Below are 14,518 nucleotides of genomic sequence, written 5' to 3' on the forward strand. Positions count from 1 at the left end.
AAGGCATTTAAAAATGTAACCATGTAATGGCTAAAAATCCTAGTGGTTACATGGTTACATACTCCATGGGCACCACATTATAAAGTTTAAATAGGCTTTATACTGCAGAGTCCTCAGTGAAGCCTCCCCGAGAGCAGGGCTGGCAAGAGCTACTGACCCCGCTTCTGGGGAGGAGGCTTCGCTGCCCATAGCAAAGCCGCCTCCCAGGAAACAGGGCTGGAGGAGGAGGGGATTTTGCCGAGGGCTCTGCATTTGGTTCCCCAGGGGCCAGTGTGTAATCTGTGTGGAGTGGGGGCGGGGAGGGAAAATAGATGACAGATTTGCCACGAACAGAAGCTGCTTTGGCCAGCTGACCAGAGCAGACACTGCCTGTGATGGGTCTGGGGCAGGTGGGAAACTGCTCCAGCCCCTACTGGTTAACTGCAATCCATTAAGGGTGAGGTTTACCGATAAACCAGTAAACCATGTACATTACCTTTACCTTTACCTTTAATAGCACCTCTTGAAATATCTGTTGTACTGTGTGTTCAGCTGGGATATTCCTAGACATGAAGAAGCGGTCTGTGTAAGCTCAAAAACTTGTGTCTCTCACCCACAGAAGTTGGTCTAATAAAAGATACGCCTCACCCACTGTGTCATGTCTACTGACCTTCATCTCTCTAAAATTATTACAGCAACTACAATCTATGTAGACTGTATCTCTGTAGTTTAAAACAAGTTTGTATGATCAGGGCCTTCCCTAATGGGATGTGGGGCAGGGACAATCCACCCTTCTGCCCCAGGCACAGCTCCCACTCCACCTCTTCTTGCCCCTGTTCTTCTCCGGCCTTCTCCTGCTCTGCCACTGCCCCTTAGCTTCCTCTCCTGAGTGATGCTGGGAGCCAGTGGAGTGCAGCTGGATGGGTCCAGGGTGCTTCACGTCCCACTGCTGCCAGTGAGTGCAGGGGTGGGCCTGCTGCCAGTGCCAGACCCCACAATGCTCTTGGCTCCATGCTTCCATGCTCCCTAAACAGCATGGTCCCCCAAAGCGCGTGGCTCAGGGAGGATGCCCTATGGAGAGGATGGCTCTGTGTATGATATACAAAAATTATACAGCAGCTTTCATAAACTTAAGATATTTTGAAATGTAAAAAAAAAACCATTACTAATGGGAAACTTATATTTACGTGAATACAGCTGCTACTGTAGCTCACATGCAGCTCTAGAGATGAGGGGTTTTTAGTGAGGTAGCCCCAAATCCTCTACTCCCTGCTGAGTAATCTGTCTGTGCATCAGAAATCCTTCCCCATCCGGCCTAAAGAAGTTACAGAATCACTCTGGAGGGAATCCACCACATGATTTAGGCATTGCAATGTTGGGTATCACAGTGCTTAGAAAATCTCAGGAACAACATGTGGTCCACAAAATCAAATTATGTGTCTAGGCTTGACTCCTCTACAAAGAATGGGGAGCGATAGGTGCCTAAGAATGAGATCCACAAAAGCTGTGTAGACTTGAAGACTTGAACTAGAAACCGGGCTCTAGGACCCTGTGGGATGAAGAGGGTCTCAGAGCTCAGGCTCCAGAAGTCTGCATAGCAATGCAACAGCCCTGTTGTTGAGGCCCTGCATGATCAAGCTGGCTTGCATGGGCCAAACATGGGAATGTTTTTTTGTGCTGTCTAGCTCTACCTTTTTTGCCTTGGGGTAGGAAAAGTTTTGCTGGAGGGAATGGTGTTTAGGACACTGCAGTTATCCTCTAGTATTCCTTTTTAAAACAAATTTAACAAGGCTTTAACTTCCACTGGAGGTAGGACACCCTTTAACAGCCAGTTCTGCTCCTAATACTGCACTGTCAGCCCATGAACTGGTGGGGGAATTCAAACATACCATTTACTTAGCCCAAAGAGAGAGAGAAATGGTGCCCCCCCATTTCATAATCCCAAGATGGTCAGCATTGTCGTGTGTTGAATTTGTTTGGATCGAAAATATAACACCCTTTTAAATGTTTCTGACAATGATCCTTAACATCTCACTTTTAGGCCTATATCCTTTTACTTCAAAGGCTTCTTAGTCCCAAAATAGAAAAGGACAGAGCTCCGATTTAGCGATAATAGTATTCTTCTACTGCTGGAAAAAATAGTCACCTTTGCAGTACAGATGCTCTGCCACTTTGCTATTCTCGATGCTTAGGAAATACTGATCAATTATAAACAGCCACAAAAATATTTTTTTCTGTAAACAATGTTAAGTCCTTTAAAATTGGGCTGGGAATTATGAAAAGTGATATTTTCTCGGCAACAAGTGTTTCTTTATCCTTACCCTCTTTCAGGTTGCACTTCAAGAAGGTTTGCAAACACTTGTCTATATTTAGTTCTTGCCTTCCCTTGTAACCAGCAGAAAGACACATGGCATCTGCTCTGCAGCCAGAAGCTATTTTAAGCACTTCTAAAACGGGTAATGGTATTTAGCACTTTATTCTTGAAATTCATTAAAAACTATCTGTAAAAAAGAGTCTTCAATATGATTAAACCAAACAGCATGTGTTGAACAAAACTAAAATATTACCATGAAATGAATTCAGATTTAAACTGCAGCAAAATTTCAAGCAATAAATGTCAAATCCATGTCAGATTAGGTCTGATAATCCTACAGACAAATGGATGTGCCTTGTGTTATCTTTAAACCCTCCATATTCCTTTACAAACAGTTATGAACCTGACATGACTAATTACATGAGGCATAAAGGAGTCGGCATTTGTCTATGACCTCTAGTACAAAGATCTGCAAAGTAACTGGATGTTGCAGGACACACACCCACAGAAGAACAGAAACAAACAAACAAACCAGACCCAGAAACTTTACTAAGTCACTTACCTGCCTGATGTCTCATGCCACTCCTGAGTCATGATTATTTATTTTTGTAAATAAATACAAAACTGCCATTTTCCCTGATCTTACATAAAATCCATCTTCATCTAATGCTATTTTTCAATCTTTCTTTGGAGAAATGTATTTCTTACTTTCAGTGGCAGCCCACGCCAGGCTGTTATATTGGCTGTGTGTTTCACACACATAGCACCTATGCCTATATGGTAGCGCCCCCAAAATAAACTTATTTAGAAAACTTGTACTGACACTACTGAAGTGAGGTATTTTGATTGAAAGCATTGCACAGTGCCACAAAATAGTGTCAACAAAGAAACAGTTTGTTAGACTTACCAGAAAGAGAAGGAGAGTTGAGTGAAGAAAAAATCAGGAGGAGGGTGGAGGCAGGGGCAGGACAGCAACCGGACTCTCACTCTGTACTCCTGTTACCGAGAGTGAGTGAGAGAGAGTGTGACTGAGAGATCAAGGGAAAGGGAAGGACTGGATGACACAGCAAGAGAGAAACACTCCAGAGTTTGAGTACAAGCATCCCAGGGCACTGATTCTAATAGCAATACAGAGAGGTTCCTTGCCCAACAAGTATTTCTTCTGCTCCCCTTTCTAACATCCTAATGAAAGGAAAGATAAGGAAAGTTTTAAGCTCTGTTTTAACCTCCAGGCACACTGTTGAGAACCAGAGCACAAACTTCAGGTTGTGAGTTCTGTACTTAGATATCTCCAACAATTCCCAAGTGTAAACGGCTCCAGCATTATAACAGCCTTAACACAAAGTCACAAAGGACGCGTGTACACAGCAGGGCTTAATTTGAAATGAACTTTGCAAATTGAGCTGGTCAATTGCGTAGCTTATTTCAAAATAGATTATTTCGAGTTTTGGTGCTGTCTACATAGCACTTATTTCGAAATAGAGCACTCTTCCGCTGACTTCCCTTACTCCTCATAAAATGAGGGATACATGAGTCAGAGTAAGAAGTCCTCCAGCTTGACAGTATTTCAACATTATGTCGAAATAACTGCCTGCTGTGTAGACGTGGACTATGTTATTTTGAAATAACGCTAGTTATTTCGAAGTAATGTTGCTGTGTAGACATACCCAGACAGTCCTCTGAAGTGCTCAGATCTATCTTGTCACCCAGGTGAGTGTACCTTTGTGATAGATGGTCCTTTACCCCAAAAATCACAACATTCAGATTACTCCTAGCACCAAAGGACCAGACACTTACCCCGATCAATTGCACCCTATATCTCACACCAAAGATAATGTTTGCAGCCAAACTATACAAAGAGATAACTATATAAAGACTTATTAAACAGGAAAAGGAAACCAGATAGGTATCTACATCATGAAAGCAGGCAAACATATATTCACAAATGAGTTACAATCTTAAGTTTCAAAAGATAACAGAAGCTTCTATGATCAGCAAGCTGTGCATGTCCCTTAGGGCTGAGGGATCCATTTCACAATGCTCTGGACCAAATCCTCAAGACAACACAGCTCAGTCCTGTTACTAGAGAGCCCAAAAAATACCTTAAGCTTACTTTTGAGGAACAAAGACGAACTGGAAAATAGCGGGTCAGTGAACGGGGTGACTAGTGAGAGTTGAGGCTGGACCAAAAAGGGTCAACATGTGGCTAGGATCTCAACCTATCTTTTTTGAGAACTAAGGATCCTGACATAGCAGTAGGGACAATGGTTTGGCTTAGGGAAAGAATCAACATATGTGCACTTTGTATGGAGTTTTGTTTCTTGTTTTTGTTTCTCAACATGAGAAATACTGTTTCACATGTCATTCAGGGGCAAGCCAGACATTATGATTTACATGAGAAATCAGACCTTAAGGGAAGTCTTATTTTAACATTGGTAACTTAACAATACCTCTGTAAGTGGGGAGGGATGAAGTAGGACACCCAGAAGTTGCGTTCCTAAGGGAACACAGAGGAAGTTGAGACAAACTTTACCAGAATTACCAACTCACATCTGCTACTGATTCAAATTTCTTAAAAACTGGCAATGGCAGATATTTTGGGTCAGATTGTTCCTAGTCCTGCAGAAGTACACACTGATGGGATATTAAGTGCCATGAAATCCTGAGCAAGAGTTAGTAGAGCTGGTTAGAAAACATTTGGCACAACATGTTTTTGTTAGAACTTGTCAGTTTGTCTAATTCAAAAACAATCTGCAAGACCATGTAGATTTTGATGAAATTCTGTCAGAAATCTGCCTTGGTTTTTTGCTATCTCACCCTCCTGCTAGGTCACGAATTGATTTTGCCCCCTTCTGGAGTAACAGAGCACAACAGAATATATACAGCTCAAAGACCCCACAAAAGAAAGAGTTTCAGCCCACCTCTGGGGCCCTGTGGATGGCATGCCCTTGACTCAATGCTTACAATGTGTCTATCCTCACCTTGGGGGAGAGGGATAAGTAACAGCTCTTCCACAAGCAGGGTGTTTGTTAGGGGAGCCCAGGCCCTTGCTCTCCATTAGGCTCTGACCCTGAGCCCTAAGAGAGGCAGTGATAACCCAGAATGCTTCAGGGCTGCCTTCTTAGGGGACTTCCTACCACTTGCTTCCCCTTAAGGCACCAAAATACTTCAAGTACAAAAGAAGATAGGAAAAACAACAGAATCTTCAGTACATCTGGTGCCCTTTTTCCTTGCAGGTGGGGAACCTGCTTCAAGCTGGAGTAAGTTCCTGGGTTTCATTCCCACTGTGGCTATGTCTAGACTGCAGGCTTCTTTCGAAAGAGGCTCTTTCGAAAGCATCTTTCGAAAGAGCCTCTTTCAAAAGATCGCGTCTAGACTGCAGGCGGATCTTTCGAAAGAGAAATCCGCTTTTTCGAAAGAGAGCACCCAGCGAGTCTGGATGCTCTCTTTCGAAGACGGCCTCTTTACATTGAAGAACGCCTTCTTTCGAAAGAGGAACTTTCGAAAGAAGGCGTTCTTCCTCGTAAATTGAGGTTTACCGCCATCGAAAGAAAAGCCGCGTTCTTTTGAAATAATTTCGAAAGAACGCGGCTTGAGTCTGGACGCAGGGGAAGTTTTTTCGGGAAAAGGCTACTTTTCCCGAAAAAACCCCTGAGTCTGGACACGGCCTGTCTGAAGCTATCATTCTCACTGTATGGGTCAGGTAGGCTTCACATTCACTGTCCCTACTGCCATATTAGAATGACAGGTTGAGATCATCCTGATAATTCAGCCAGGTTCTCCACTCAGGATATAGCCTCACATACTTCTTTTAGCCCCCTGCCCAGCAGGAATAGCTTCTAGCCTTGTCTCTTTCATATCTCCTTTTCTAAGCCTTGAGCAGCTGCCACTTGCAGGTCCCGCTCTTTCAGAAAGGACTCCTGCTGTAGCCTTATTCAGGAGCTCTCAAGAAAGGACTCCTTTCATGTCATCTCTTCTCTACCTTGCTCCTTCCCTGTCCTTCCCTCCCCTTCTGAAGTATCTATATCCCTCCTAAGATCCTCTTTCTACTGCAGCAGGGTCTATAAGTTTCAGCAGGTCACAGTCATCTGGGTCCAGAATGGCTCCTTAATCTCTTCTGTCCTAGTGTGGGGTTTACACACAAATGGACAGAATTCATTCCTGGTGTAAGTCTACTGCTGGGATAAATGCATATGTGAGGACACATTTGGGTGCAAACAATGCAGAATCTTGTGCTTAGTCTGCCAGTGCTTCTCTGCCTTATACAGTGAGTTTTGTTGCAATACTGTGAATCATGAATTGTCTCCTTTCAGATTTCATTTACTTCTGTAAGAATGTAGCAAACATTTGGATCAATCAGATGTTTTTGAACAGTGACCTTGCTGGCACTGGGACAAAGTTCTGCTATCATAAGCTCTCATATCAAACTGGAAAAGGGGAGAAAATCGTATTAGCATATGCACATATATTTATTACATTCATAAATCAGGTGTCCTATACAGTATTCATTTCCCTCTGATTTTCTGGCTATAACTCCGTCTCAGAAGGGCTGTGAGTTTATGATTTGCCTCTTAATAACATTTCATGACCTCAAGGGTTTCTTATATAACTAAGCTTTTGCAGCTTTCCTCTACAATTCATAGATCCTGGGTATCAATGACAAAGTTAATAACATAGCCAAATTAGCAGATACTGAAAATCCCTAGAGGAAAGAGTTATCTATTTTAGGCAAATAATTTAGTTCTAAATCTACATCTGTAAAAGTATCCTTTCTCAATTTAAGCAAGGAAGCAGCTCTAGGAATCTGGAGGAATTCCCCCAGGCTTGCTACTGAGCAGTTTTGATTTGATCTTGGAAAGACTCAGGACTTTCAAAATCTTAACAGTAAGAAAATCAGTTATTAGGGTTTCAATTTTCTCCAGGCAATTTCCACCACTTCAGCCTGCCCAAGAGATAAACTTGCTGTAAATCTGCTATGCTATCTGCTGTTTGGTAAGTTGGTTAATAGCCTCATGAAAAATCTCACTGAAGGGTGTTTTTTGGGTGTTGTGTGTTTTTCCTGTTTTGTGTTTTTGTGGTTTTTTTCTGTTCAGTATGTACAGGCTGGCTGGGGGCTATGTAAAGACATTCCTTGGGTGGAGCACACAGTCATTTCTGAATGTATCTCTGCAGTTTTAAAATAGCCTTTCTTGATGCCAATCTATGCAGGAAACCTAATGAACAGAAAAAAGCCCAGATTTCCTGCTCTGCTATTCTATTACTTCAGTGATGCTACCAAGGATTGACACCACTGTAAAATGGAGCACAATCTGTACAAAAATACATAAATATCCTTGTACTGAAGACAGATTTTTTTCAAAACCATCCATTTCAGTTCAACTTTCTTAAAAACGCACCACTCCTCCACCAAAAAAGACTTTATAACAATGCTCCTATGGGATCAAAGATTGACTGGCCAAATTTAGACTTGATGTAAGCAGGTGTAATCTCAAGGAAATCTCTGGAAAAAATTCATATGTAAAGATTGGTATAAATTATATAAGAGACCAAGAATGGACATATGGGTCAAACCAATGATCCATCTATCCCAATATTCCATCTTCCGAAAGAGGTCAGTACCAGGTGCTTCAGTGGGAATGAATGGAACAGGACAGTAACTGTGGTACAGGAGCCAGCAAACAGAACTGTAAACAGAGGAGATGGAATGGGATTTCTGTTGCAAGAGAAGGGAGAAGGCAAGTTCCTGGTTCTTCAGGGAACTGAATGAGGTTTTTTGGGTGTTGTGTGTTTTCCCTGTTTTGTGTTTTTGTGTTTTTTTTTCTTATTCATATGTAGAGGCTGGCAGGGAGCTATGTGCTGCGAGAGAATCAAAGCCCTGATTAAGGAGTGGGACTTCTCTAATTAGAGGTTCTATAAAGGTAGCCAAATAGTCAGCCAGTGGCACAGGTGCCAGCAAACAGCTGTAAAAAAGAGGCGTCTGAGTGAGAGTTTTTGAGAGGGAATGTTCTAGGTTTGTTTGGAATTTTGGTTTTGTCTGTTTTTTTGTTTTGTTTTTATTTTCCCTTGACAAGATTTGAGGTGGGAAGGCTATGTCACACACAGAGGCAGCAGTGGGTAGTGAACCAAAGAACCAGAAGAGACAATGAAGTTGACTGGATGTGGAAGCTGCAGGATGTATGTGATCCTGGAGTGAGTTCCTGAAAGGGGCCTAGTTTGTATGGAGTTCTGCCTGATAGAACTGATGAAGGAGAAGATCTGAGGCTTGGAGATGCAGGAGAAAACTATGGCTGAGTTTCAAAGGAGATTCTAGCAGAAGACAGAAGAAAGGTAAGAGGACGTTGAAGGGAAAAGTCAAGATTTGTAGATGTAAGCTGGACTGATGAACTGAAGGGAAACTGTTGGGTGAGGAAGGTGGCAATTGGAAATATGTGACTGTGAGAACCAGGCAGAGGTAAAGGCCAGCTAGTATAGGAAAAATAGAACTCAGGAACAGGTTTGCTGAGTTGGAAAATGAAGACGGGGAGAGCAGGCTGTAACTTATGGAAGGAGGACAAGAAGGAAGAGAAAAATGGCTAGATACCTGAAGTTCAAAACCCTTGGAGGAGACAGGATGACTGATGGAAAATTGCAAGGGAGAATAAAGCACAAGGGGATTTGCATCCAGAAAGAACAGGAGAAAGGCTGGAAAATCACACCATCATTTTGAAAAGGTCCATGTGACTAGTAACTTCAGTAAGAAAAATGACAGAGCTGATCTAGAGAACAAAAGGGTGTGTTGTCTGCTGGGACCTAAGATATGGGATGTGGACTTGAGGCTGAAGTATCTCAACGGAAGCAGGAAAGAATTCACTGATTGTCCTTGATGTGGGAACAATTGACACAGCTAGATTCTTGCTGGAATGCATCAAGGGAGATGATACCAGGCTGGGAAGCCAATTAGGAAATGGACAATCAGGTGATCTTCAGTGGAATTCTTCTTGTCTATGGAGGAGGAGAACAAAGATGAGACACGATCATGATGATCAAGAGATGGTTCAAGCTGTAGTGCTGTAAGGAGAGCTTTGGGATATTTGGCCCTTGGGAGACCTTCGTAGATAGAGGACAGTTCTCATGAGATGGACTCCATCTGAGTAGGGTGTTGAATTAGTTATCTTGCAGTTATCTGGTACACAAGTCGATTTAATGGATAGGTTACATAACACAGTTAGAGGTTGTGCAATTTCATATTTGAGTTCCATCAGGACTCTTCGATGAATACCATCTCGTCCTCATAATTTATTTGTATTTCCTGATTTGTTACAAAACTTCCTCTATTGACACCTCAATTTGGGACAATTGCTCAAATTTGCCATTGTGAAAGATTGGCTCAGACCTAGGAATGTCCCTGACATCCTCTGCAGTAAAGATTGAATCAAAGAATTCATTTAACTTCTCTGAAACAGCCTTGTCTTCTTTGAGTGCTCCTTTAGCATCTCAATCATCCATTGGCTCACTAATTGTTTGACAGGCTTCCTCTTCCTGTTGTACTTAATAAACTGTTGTTTGGTTTTGTGGCTTTTTCTTGTTGGTCTTCAAATTCTTTTTTTGGCCTGCCTAATTATACTTTTGTATTTGACTTGTCAGAATGTATGCTCCTTTCAATTTTCCTCATCAACAGTTGACTTCCAATTTTTAAAGTACACCTTTTTGTCCCTAACTGCTTCTTTGCTGTTTAGAAATCGTGATAATTTTGGGTTGTCTTAATTTTTTTATGTGAGTGTAGCCAGACACAAACCCCATCTTGTTTTTCCACGAACCCCATCTTGTTCCCTGCCCCCAGAGAGCAAGAGAAAGGCAGTCAGCCTTTGATGCCCTGGGAACGCAGGTGTGCTGCCTGTCCCTGACTCTACCATAAACAGAAACCAGACAGTAAATGGGCTAGCTGACGACCCGGGGCCTCCCGTCGCCCTGATGGCTAGTACCAGTAATTGACACGCCTGCACTGTCCCAGGAGAGGAATCTTCGCCCATCACATACCAGAGGTGCCCATTGTCTGCATTTTCCCAGGTGTAAATTATGCTTTGCACCCTTCGTGGGAAACTTGGTGTTCAAAGCCATTTTTTCTAATTGGCCACTTGAGACCAGGAAGAAGCCTACATGACCCAAGGGGTATAAAAAGAGGTTCAGCAGCCCACCCCATTTGAGCTCCAATCATCTATACCTGCTGGCAGGTATTGATTGTCTCCCGAGGTCTGTGGGACGCCCAACCTCGCCCTACTTCTTCCCGAGGGATTGAGAGAAAGACGCTGGCCACGCCAAGTCTGGAACGCAGGGGTGAGAATATATACCTGCTATGTGTCTATTTTGCATGCATTTAATAAGAGCTCAGAGAACCAAAAGGGTTTCATGGTACCTGTAAGTGACTTATTAGTGTAATTTCTGTCCTGTCCTTTGTAGTGTCTGTGTTATCTGTAACACAGCAGTAGCATTTAACAACTAAGTTTACCCTGTAACAATAAAATAGTAACTGTTTAAGCTTTAACCTGACTCCTTCAGTTGCTGTAACAGAACCAAGCACAATTTAAAAGAACTTCAGCCGGTCATTAGGGACAGATATAGGGAGAGCTTGGGCGTTTGGATTTGTGTCACACCCAGGTGGCAAAATCCACTGGGGCACCTTTCAGTCTTTCCCCAAGGCTGCCTGCTGCGAAGGAATTACGCATTCTAGCAGCTGAAATCTAAGGTGTAATAAGCTCTTCCTATAAACTCGGGGCGTCTGAGAGCCTGTTGGCTACCCTCTGCGACGGGACCCCGGTCCTAGCAGTAAAGTCACAGACGTTAAACTATTTTTCGGGGTGCCCTCCAGCCTCCTAGGCTGCCCACTGCAACGAGACTTTGTGTCTCAGCAGTTGAAGACTTGGGTGTAACACACACGCACACACTGCCCTCACCGTCGGCTGACAGTGGGATATACATTTAACATGAGTCTCTATTATGGTGTTTTAAAATAGTTTGTATGCAGTTTGCTAGCTTTCAGTTTTGTAATTGTTCCTTTTGATTTCTGTTTAATTAACTTCCCCATTTTTGTGTAGTTCCCCTTTTTGAAGTTAAACGATACTATGGTGGGCTTCTTTGGTATTCCCCTGCCAGGATGTAAAATTTAATTATCTTAGAGTTGCTATTACTGAGTAGTCCCACTGCATTCACCTCTTAGACCAGATCCTGTGCTCCACTGAGTGTCTCCTCCCTTGTAGGTTCCAGGACCAGGTGCTCCAAGAAGCAGTCATTAATGACATTTAGAAATTGTACACTGAATTGCATCCTGATTGATATATATATATATATATATATATGTACAGCCAATACGGGGGTGGTTGAAATCCCCCGTTATTATTGGGTTTTCTGTTTTTGTAACTCCCTGGGTATCACAGCAACCATCACTATCCTCATCAGGTGGTCAGTAGTATATTCCTACTGCTATATATTTATTATTTCTGTGTGGAGTGTCTATCCATATCAATTCTATGGTATCATTTGATTCATTTAAGATTTTTACGATAGTAGATTTTGTGTTTCCTTTTTTAGTGCCACTCCCTACACAGGGAGTCACTATATATTCCTGTTCTGGCATTCCTACACATTTTGTACCCCGGTATTACTGAAGCTTTATGCCTAAGACAGGGCTGGGGGTAATAAAAGGGAAAACAACTATACTAAAGGTGTGTAAGATAAAGTAAGATTGGCTTATTTTATGTAATACCTTCTTACATTGCTAGTTGTTTTTCCTTTCCTCGCTCTATTAGTAAGCATGAAAATAACATTCACTTACATAAAAGTTATCAACATGCACAATGTGCGCCAACTCTGTAAATGCTCAGGAGCTTAAGCACTCCCCGAAAAAATATGATGAGTGCTCAGCACCCAAGAACAGAATTTGAGTGTGGAATGGGAAGAATTTGGTGCTGTTAACAACTTCTGCCCTTGGTTCAGGCCATTTGTTTAAAACAGAGGCAGGGGTAATAAATTAAGGATCCTTAAATAACCCTGAAAGCACTCTCAGGCTCTCCAAATACAGAAAACAAAGGGTAGGAATAAATGGTCCATTTTCAAAACAGAAGGAAGTAAATAGAGATGTCCCCCAGGGGCTTATACTCGGACCAGTCCTGTTCAACACATTCATATACAAAGTGCAAAAAGGGGCAAATAGTGAGGTGGCAAAGTTTGCAGATGATACAAAATTAAGATAGTTAAGTGCAAAGCAGGCTGCAAAGAGTTACAAAGGGATTTCACAAAACTGGGGGATTTGGCAACAAAATGGCAGATGAAATTCAATGTTAAAGTTATGCACATGGCAAAATATAATCCCAACTATATATGCAAAATGATGGTAACTAAGTTAGCTTGATATTACCCATCAAGAAAAAGATCTTGGAGTCATTACATTTATAATGAATCATTCTCACTGTGCCTATATTATCCTGAACTCATTTTCCAGCTTCAACGAAAACTTAAAAATTATCTCATGCTATCAATGGGACAAATGCAACTGCATAATATAGCAGTCCTTAACATGCATCAAAACAATACCAGGGAACCTTGATGTAAATAAGATTGCTAGCAATTTCATCCTGAAAGCCACTGGGAGACACAGTGTCTTTAAACTGGGAGGTTACTGAAGACACCTTGTAGTGTATTGCAATCATTTCAATATACCGTCATTCATAACATAACTATGTAGTCTGTAACAATTGAATCAGTATTAAAATTGTGTCTCATTGGTATCTTTGCTTTCAATAACTAGAATATGAAAAGTGTGTAAATATGCTGAAAATAGACTCTCCAAAAGTGACAAGAGTGCTGCTCCCCCAAACACACACTCTTCAGAAGTACCCACTGGTAAAACCAAAAATCAGCACCTATGCCATACGCCATTGTTTAGGTCAGGGGTGGGCAAATTCCAGCCCAGAGGCCGGATCCCTTCCTCAGGGTTAATTGTTAGTGGGCTGCCACTGCTATATTTTCCTGCACCTCCGCAAGTATCAGGTGATTGCAGCTCTTGTTGACCGTGAATTGCTTTTCACAGCAAATAGGAGTGGCGGGAAGTGGTGTTCTAGTCTGTGCTCCCACCGTTTTTTCATTGCCCATTCTCGGTTTAGGTCATCATTGAAACTTAGGAAAGAAAAGATCTATCAAGGGCCCATCTGAAGAAATACTAGGGACTCTATTTGCAAATATTAGCTCTGCAGCTGCCAAGCTATTGAAACGTCACCTAATTCCAAAGCGGAAACATTGCTTATGTTGATGACAATGAAATCTAAGCAAAGAGATCTGAACAATATTTAGCCATTGATACAAATGCGGAGAATAAAGATTGATATACAGTAGAAAATTAAGAATTGAGATAATACATGTAGAGTGCTTAGAAATGGTAGGGACATTTGTGCTGGAAGACAAAAAAATGTAGATAGAGAGGTAGAAAGAATAATAGACACAATGATGGTGAATTCAGTATAATGATAGCCCTATTTTCTTGCCAGACTGGCAGATGCACTGTTTGTTCAGAAGGGAGCACAAAAGAGAGCAGATATTATTGTGTGCTGTCTAAAGCTGTTTGTGATGCAAACAACAACCTTTCAGGATTGAAGCACATTGTAAGACATCTATGGGCACAGAAGCACTACATGAGGAATATTTTCCATGAGGCCTCTCGGAACATAGGCATTAGAAATATATTTCCATTCCGAAATTAAAGTCATGTTGCAGAACTAGCATATAGGAATGTAGGTGAGGGAGTTTGCCTCCTATGTATGTGGATTCATCTCCTCAGACATGCCTCTATTGAAAAGAGCTCAAAGCACAAGTGAGTAAAGACATAGGAAGGAAAACAAAAACTAGCAAGGATAGAGACAAATAGAAAAATACCCAGATCTGATAGGGGGAATATTAAATTGTAGTGACCTGACAGTAAATATAACTGAAGTGAAAACAAGATCAATAATAAATCTTCATGTCCCCAGATATAAAAAAAATCACTGTGTGTGTTGAAAAATACATATATGGTAAGCACAAAGTTCTGTCTTAAATTATACCCTTGCAGTCCACTGACTTCAGTGGGACTGTAGGGAGATACATGGATGGTATTTAGCCCTGAATATCTTCAGATATATCTTAACATTTTTCTATTATGGCCATGAATTTCAAAAAGTATAACAGGTTTTCATTGTATAACATGATAAAGGCAAGAGC

At 41.8% G+C, this 14,518-nt stretch overlaps 1 protein-coding gene across 2 annotated transcripts in view; it reads right to left on the reverse strand.

Annotated features, from left to right (window-relative positions):
• Positions 1 to 3,354, reverse strand: part of TXLNB (taxilin beta) — a 46,362-nt gene extending 43,008 nt beyond the window's left edge. For both annotated transcript variants that reach the window (XM_075924310.2, XM_075924309.2), the window contains exon 1: positions 3,201 to 3,354. The gene's annotated coding sequence lies outside the window, so the exon portion shown is untranslated. The remainder of the gene's footprint in view (positions 1 to 3,200) is intronic.
• Positions 3,355 to 14,518: the final 11,164 nt, after the last annotated feature.

The sequence above is a fragment of the Pelodiscus sinensis genome, chromosome 3, assembly GCF_052426305.1.
Source record: "Pelodiscus sinensis isolate ZL-2025 chromosome 3, ASM5242630v1, whole genome shotgun sequence".
NCBI classification, from domain to species: Eukaryota; Metazoa; Chordata; order Testudines; family Trionychidae; genus Pelodiscus; species Pelodiscus sinensis.